This window comes from Dioscorea cayenensis, unplaced genomic scaffold (genome assembly GCF_009730915.1).
Source record: "Dioscorea cayenensis subsp. rotundata cultivar TDr96_F1 unplaced genomic scaffold, TDr96_F1_v2_PseudoChromosome.rev07_lg8_w22 25.fasta BLBR01002128.1, whole genome shotgun sequence".
Classification (NCBI taxonomy): domain Eukaryota; kingdom Viridiplantae; phylum Streptophyta; class Magnoliopsida; order Dioscoreales; family Dioscoreaceae; genus Dioscorea; species Dioscorea cayenensis.
This window is the reverse complement of record NW_024088519.1, coordinates 40,738-48,251: the sequence shown is the minus strand read 5'-3', so window position 1 is coordinate 48,251 and position 7,514 is coordinate 40,738. Positions and strand designations below refer to the sequence as shown.

Below are 7,514 nucleotides of genomic sequence, written 5' to 3'. Positions count from 1 at the left end.
GATCTTCATCTTCGGCTACCTGTAACAAGGAGACACCCAGGATGACCAAGGCATCAGAGGATTGAGTCACAAAACTTTAACAAATGGGAGTTGCACTATAGTCATTGTAATAAAGTTGGCCACAATCTAGTTATGTGCAATAAGTTCATTGCAGACTGATTGTTCGGACGCAACTATTTTGATATGAAATGCTATCTCTTTAGCCATTTTGTTATGATACTCGGTGTAAAGCGATTATTGTGTTAAATCGAAAGTCAACTTACAAATATAAACAAAGACTTGCGAAACCGATCACGACAAGTAATAAAACTCATAACAAGATCATTTTAAACATGAAATTGACAATATATAAAGAAAATTGGAAATATATATAGGAAAGTAAGAATATATACAAAAAATTGAAAATCTTTACAGAAACTTGACATTGTACAACATAAATCGAACATATGTATAGAACATTAATAAAAACTAAAGTAAATTGAGAATATGTGTACAAATTCAAGAATATCTACAGGAATTGATGACATATACAGCAAATTGACATTGTATACATGAAATTGAGATTATGGAAAAAAAATTGAGAAATAGTCAATGACATTCATGTTTCAAACATTAATGCAAAAATAGTAAATTGGAAGTTCTAATTTTCATCCAACACATTTTTAGACGACATATAATGTAAAACGGAAGTTTTGATTTTCATGTTTCAAACATTAATTCAAAATATAAAACAGTACGACATATAAACTTGATAATTGTATTCATTCCAACACATTTTTAGACCCCTTGGGTGGGTTAGTTGAAGTCTCAATTGTTCCAAATGTGGATGGTGAGGGGGGTCTATGGCCATGTTACCTTTCGCAATTTCAAATAATGTGGTCTCAACAAGATCCTCTTATGGGACATGGGTGACACTGTCATTGTCAGCTGCAAGTTCTTTTATATCATCAATTGCAGGCTTTTCCTCTTCAATTTGCGTACTATCCTCTTTCTGGACTGGGGTACACAGTATGCCATCTAAGAAGATATGTGTTGCATAAAAAAGCCGATAGTATGCCACGTCACTGACTGGCAGTTCAAGTCCCTCACCTTGTAGTATTAATTCCATAAATCGCATTACATTAAAAAGGGGCAATCCACACTGCCTGCCGCTTGCTAAGGACAATCACGCATGTGCATAAGAGAGTATGTACCTGTGTCAGGCATGCCAAGCTTTACTTTCAATAAATTGTCAAAAAGCAAGCGCTACATTTCAGAGAAGAAAATGGAGGAGTAAGTCATAACAAATAGCATAAACACTGAGAGAATTAATTAAGATTTTAGGAGTAACCATTGCAATTGTATCTTTATCATAGACAGGGCTCGCAAGTGAGGAGTAATGATGATATTCCGATATTCTTTATCCAAAACAAGAAGGTGGTAATGCTTGTGTAGTATTATCGGCATAAGAACAACATCAACAGTTGTATATTCATCCAAGGCGAGTGCTACCAATTTATTCAATTTATTCAATCCGTCTTTAGAATCATGTCTCTTTAACATGGCAAGCGCCATTAGTTTGGTGGTCGTGGCTGATTGCATAAACTGGAAGGGCAAGTTCCTCAAAGAATCAAGTAGTATTAAGACAAATGCGTCAACAATATCATCAGGAACCATATGCTTCCCGTCAACCAAAACGTGAAGATGGTCACTGCTGGTATGGCCGAATTTATTGCTCCAAGCATATATCATAAGAGGGTGGGGAAAGAAATTAAAGAAATTGTTAATTATGTTTGTTAACAAACAAAAATGCATACAAATCTTATACTAATCATACTGACAGTTTATTCATATAATTGAACAGAAACTGAAATATTTGAAACGTAACGTATCATTTTGATTTGGAGGCTACAGATACAGCGAAAACAACATAATTTAAACAGTAAGCCAAAAAAAAATAAACAAATTAAAACTTGTTAAACACTTACGCATCCATCCGCAATTGAGGAATACTAACAACATCACCTGTTGCATCTTGTTCAGTCATGCAAAACCCTGAGGTAGCCTAGTTGGAGGGATGAAATCTGTTGGTACATCTGCCGACTTCTCTATTTCATCTATATCATCCATTTGGCTTTTGTCTCCATCAGCTGAACCTACCCCACTTTTAAGGGATGTGAGTGACTCTACTACTTTCCCAATGGCGTCTAATGTTTCATTGTCAACTACAGTCATCTCAGATGGTGGTTTTGCATCATTCTTTTTCCCTTTCTGAGAGGGGCAACCTTTTTTTTGCCGAGGTCGGTTTGGGTACGAGATGAGATGCGGCAACCTTTTTTTTGCCGAGGTTGGTATGAGGTTTATTCTGTCCTCGCTTTGTTGCATTCTTTTTCAACCGTTTACTTTGGGGGGCATGTGTTAATTCTTCATGGGAAGGTTCAACATTAACTTCAATTCTCCCTCTATCTTAAGTAGCTTCTCCTTTTCACAATTTTTGCTAAATTTTTCCTCAAGTATGATAACTCTTTCTTTAAGTTCCCTGACTTCATTTATGACCAAATCACGTTTATCGTCATCATTAACCTTTCCTTTAGGGCTTGCAATAGAGGAACGGTGGCTACCTATTCATTGAGGACTATAGAGATGGATATTTCGTCTACTTTTTTTCCGAGGGTGTTCTTCTCTAACTACTTTTTCCTTTCCGGGTCTTGTCTTCACCAATCTTGATGACTATATTGTTATGGAGAATTCTACAATGGGTCTTTATGTGGTCCTGCTGTCAAGTTTTCCACTGCCAATAAGGTCAACCTCATACTCATTCTCTGGGACCAAGGCGAAGAACTAGTGGGAAATACCAAACATTATCAAATACCAAAAATGGCCCATATCAAATAAACAAGTATCCAACTACACAATAATAAAGTCAGTTTATAAACACCAATTGTCGATTATAAACAAAAACACAAATAACTGACTGGTAACTCATTATACAAATGTGTAAACGTCATTTCCAACCACTAATTGACGATTTCAACAAATTATACACAATATAAACATAAAGTTAAATAAAATAGCATTAATTTTGAAAAATAATCAGTTGACACAATTTCTAAACATTATGAACAATAAAAAACTTACTTCCTATCCCTTAAGTAGCCCAGGATGCGCAGTGATTTTTCATAGTAGGTTATTTTCCCAATCCTAGTGACTTCATAAAACCAAAGATTAAGGGCAACTACACAACTCCTTAAGTACCAGGGACTTGATAACTTACCAGAACACCTGTCCTTCACTTGGCCAGATGTGGCGGGTACATCTTCCATGACAAATCTATGCGTCGTGTGCGCTCATGCATAATCACCAAGTATGGACAAATCATCCACATAATGAGTTAACCATACTAGTGCTGAACAACAAATGGTCGGGAACAGCAAGAATCCCATGATGTATATCAATAAAAGCTTAACAAAATTTTCTTCGTCCTTGTGATCTTTCTTAAGGACCAAGCCCTGTAATGCCCTCACCAAACAATCCTTGTTTTTGTCTACACTTTTTGTGAAGTATTCCTTTTCCAACTTGCAGCGTTCCTTCTTCCTCTTAAACTCTACAGCAATGCCTTTGAACTTTAGGTTGAGTAAAAGGGATACATCCTCAGCCCTGAAATGTAAATGGCTCTCCCTAAGTTTAAATGTTCTCATCCGCTCATCAAATACTTGCATCAAAGCGTTAGTATATTGCACTCTTGGACTATGGGTTCAATGTCCATCAGATGACTAAATGGTGTTCTCTTCTATATGTCCTAGTGCCTTCCCGTCATCTTGTCCCTCAATTCATGTATGGTGTCTACAAGCGGTGCTAAGTAGCATCGTCCATTCACAAGATTCCTCGAACCACTTTCCATAATGTGTCCTTGCACAAACAAATCATTTCAATTTAGTAAACATATTCATGAACAAGGTAAACAGCGCAAGCACTACATTGTAGACCGAAGTGAGGTTCACAACAATTCACACCATATAGTGAGCATGCATTTACAGGTAAAGGACATATTTGGTGTTAACAACATGACAAGATGCATTGATTCCATATGTACACTAGAAACCAAATTTTCTAATTGAAATAATAGTAAATGCACTGGTTTTCCAATTGATATACTGAATTTTCCAATAACTAAAAAAAATGTACATATATACATAATAATGATGAAAAACTGAACAGAACAAACATCGAAATGGGATTGTTTTGGAGTTTAATTCACGACAAGAGCGAGTCAGTTGTGCATAGAATGGTATTGTAAAATTACTCTCCATATGTAATACATTACTCGATTCTTAACATAATCTATAACATTTCTCCGTGGTGAGAATCAATAACGCCTTCAAGGACACAAATTTGAATGTAAAATGGGTAAACATTATAATTGAAAAAACATGTCTGGATTACAAATAAAATTCGATTTATCTTATAACTGTCTACAATATTTTGTATAAGAGTCCATGAATCAAGATTAGCACTTCACTCACAGTATTTGAACAAGAATGCAAGAAACTAATAATGTATCCGGAATACTTATCAAACTCATACACAAATTAAAGCATAAGAACATGAGTTCTTCGAATTGATAACCAAAAGGATTGCCCGATTAGGTCTTACCAAGCATCGATTCTATCAAGTTTAGGGACAGATCACTTCTCCTCTCCATCGCATTGAAGCATGGCTTTAATCACCAAACACAGGCTCCGACAACAGGCAAACTCAAGTGTCTTTTTTCGGCGTGGATAGCAACAACTAAGGCCGGTCAAGAAGAAGATGAGCCCTAAGTTTCTTTCATTCCTTGGGATGGGCAATGACTTGACTGGTATGATGGTCCCAATGCTTTGAAATTGGATAATGCTTCAAGGGTAGGGAAGTAAATTCAGACCCAATTTCACACCGTTAACAACTAGTTGGACTGATAAGTTATGCCCATGATCATTGAGGGTGTTTTTGGGGATATACCAAATTAGGGATTTTTTATGGATATGGTGAAGTATGGGGGACTATTTGAATAATTTTTCTAAAATAATGTAATTGAAGCTAGTAGGATTACCAAATTTAACTATTTATATAATTGTGTTTATAATTGAGTGCCAACAACCTTTTGCTTTATTAGCACTGAGTCTCCTTTATAAGGTATTCGTGTCCATATCGAGGAGGCGGGTTCAAACCTCAATTCACACGAGGTGAGGAAACAAGTGAATTAAGGTATTAATTTCTCGTCTGTGCACACTCTTAACATGGCTTGTCCATTTTATCAAAAAATAAAATGAAATGAATAAAATCAAGTTTTACGAATAACTTGACCTAGCTAAACCTAGTTAGATCACCAAGTTAGTAAAAACCAGGGTGAGTCACTAAAAAAACTTTTCTCATTTGATGTGTGACTTCCAAATTGATATCTTGTAATATATATATATATATATATATATCCAAATAGTTAACCTCGACTTTTTATATTGGATAACTCACCAAATTTACCTCTTGTATAATATAATTTCTACTCTTTCTGTGTCTTAGTCAGAGGTTTGAATATATTAGTTATATTAAAAATATTTTTAAGGGGGTGTTTGTAATGTATATATCTCCCAAGGTTTTTAATTTCGTAAACAAAACCTTCTCCATAGCACTTCACCTATGGTTAATGATAAATTGATTTTAGTTAAAATTATGAAATACACCCATTATACTGTGCTGAGAATAAAAAGTTGACAGAAAATAAAAATAGTTCATAACTTCTATCTGACAAAAGATAAACAATAAAAAAAGAGAAAAACTACATAATCTACAAAGAAGAGAACAAATAAAACTAGAACATAATCTTTTTTTCAAGTTTTTATTAGCAAAGTCAAACTTCCAAATGAAAAGATATTTTTGTGAAAATATGACAATGTTAAGAAGAATGTTTCCAAAATACATTTATTTTTTTTTACAAATGCTAGAAATGCAGTCAGGGCATGTGCATGGATTAAAAATTGATTGTTTAACATGTGCTCTCTTACTCATTAACACAAAATTTAGATGGTAAATCTGCACCCACAAATATAGATTCATAATCACCACTGTGTCCAACGGGATTTGAACTCATGACATAAATTTCTTAACACTACCATTGTATTTAGTATGAGCTTTGCCATTGGATATAAATTCTTTGTCAAAATACTCTTATTTCGAAAGATATTTCACATTAGATCATTGTTATCAAACCTAACTTGGGCATTGACTCGGTTGAGATTTTAGGTCTTGGGTCAATTTATTCAACCGTCGGGTTATTCGGGTCAATGCTGGGTTAATATAAATATTTTAAAATATTATTTTTAAAATTATAAATTATTTTTAATTATGTAATGATATATAATAATATTCATGAATTATTAGTTATCAAATGAAAAATTTGATAAAAAAATAAAAAAAATAATTGTTAATCCCTTATTTGGAAGTAGTAGAAAAGGGGAAAACCCCCAAACTTGACAAAATTACATATATACCCTTTAATTTATTAGAAAAAAAATCAAAAAAAATCAAAGGATGAAAAATCATTAAAAAGCATTGACCCGGCCGAATGACCGGGTTGATTGCATAAATAGTCTAATTAGAAACTCGAACCGATTTAAATATCGGGTCCGATCGACGGGCCGGTTTGGGTTAATAACTATGCATTAGATAATGTTTTATATATTATTTTCAAATGAAAAATAAAACTGAATGTGTGGCGATGTAACAAGATGAAAATAAAAGCTTTTTTTAACATGAAATTATAGGATTGAAAAATTTAAAATTACAATAAAATAAATATTTTAAATCTCCAACTATCAGGTAGATGAATGCGGTGTCATAAATTAAATAGCAAAAAGCAACAACAGTGTGCACCAGCCGGGAATCGAACCCGGGTCTGTACCGTGGCAGGGTACTATTCTACCACTAGACCACTGGTGCGGTATTATAATTGTTTGCTGACATATAATTATAATAGGATTTAATATTCAGCTTAGATCCCCTCATTCCAAAATCGGATTTTTTCTTAAATCATAATTTTAATATGTAGGTATTAATGTATTATGGTATAATGTTTTATGCACTTTTTTTTCTTAACAAATCCTACAATGGCATGCACAAAATCAAGAATTGAACATCTAACTGTTTTCTCTTACCAGATGATATAAGGTTTGAGCTGTAATCCCTTACCTACAACAGAAATCTGTTACCACCACTATGTCTAACGGGTTTCAAATTAAGCAATAAAATTTCCACACCAACACCCTTCCCAATAAGATTAATGTCATTAAACTCAAAGCTTATTGATTGTCTTATGCACTCTTGACCAATCACCTTGTGAGTTGTGACATTCATTATAATTATAACATTTTATATACTGATATTTCACAATATTATATATGAGTTGATGCAAAAATTCATCTCCTTCTCTGTATTATCATAGATCTCTACAAGTGGATTTAGGGGAGCAATTATCAAGGACCAGTGTGATCCAGTTTATCCTC

The 7,514-nt window shown here is 33.9% G+C and overlaps 1 non-coding gene across 1 annotated transcript; it reads right to left on the bottom strand.

The window, feature by feature from the left end:
- Positions 1-6,880: 6,880 nt before the first annotated feature.
- TRNAG-GCC lies at positions 6,881-6,951 on the bottom strand. Its single transcript has one exon. It is a non-coding gene; the product is annotated as a tRNA-Gly (tRNA).
- Between the last annotated feature and the right edge of the window lie 563 nt (positions 6,952-7,514).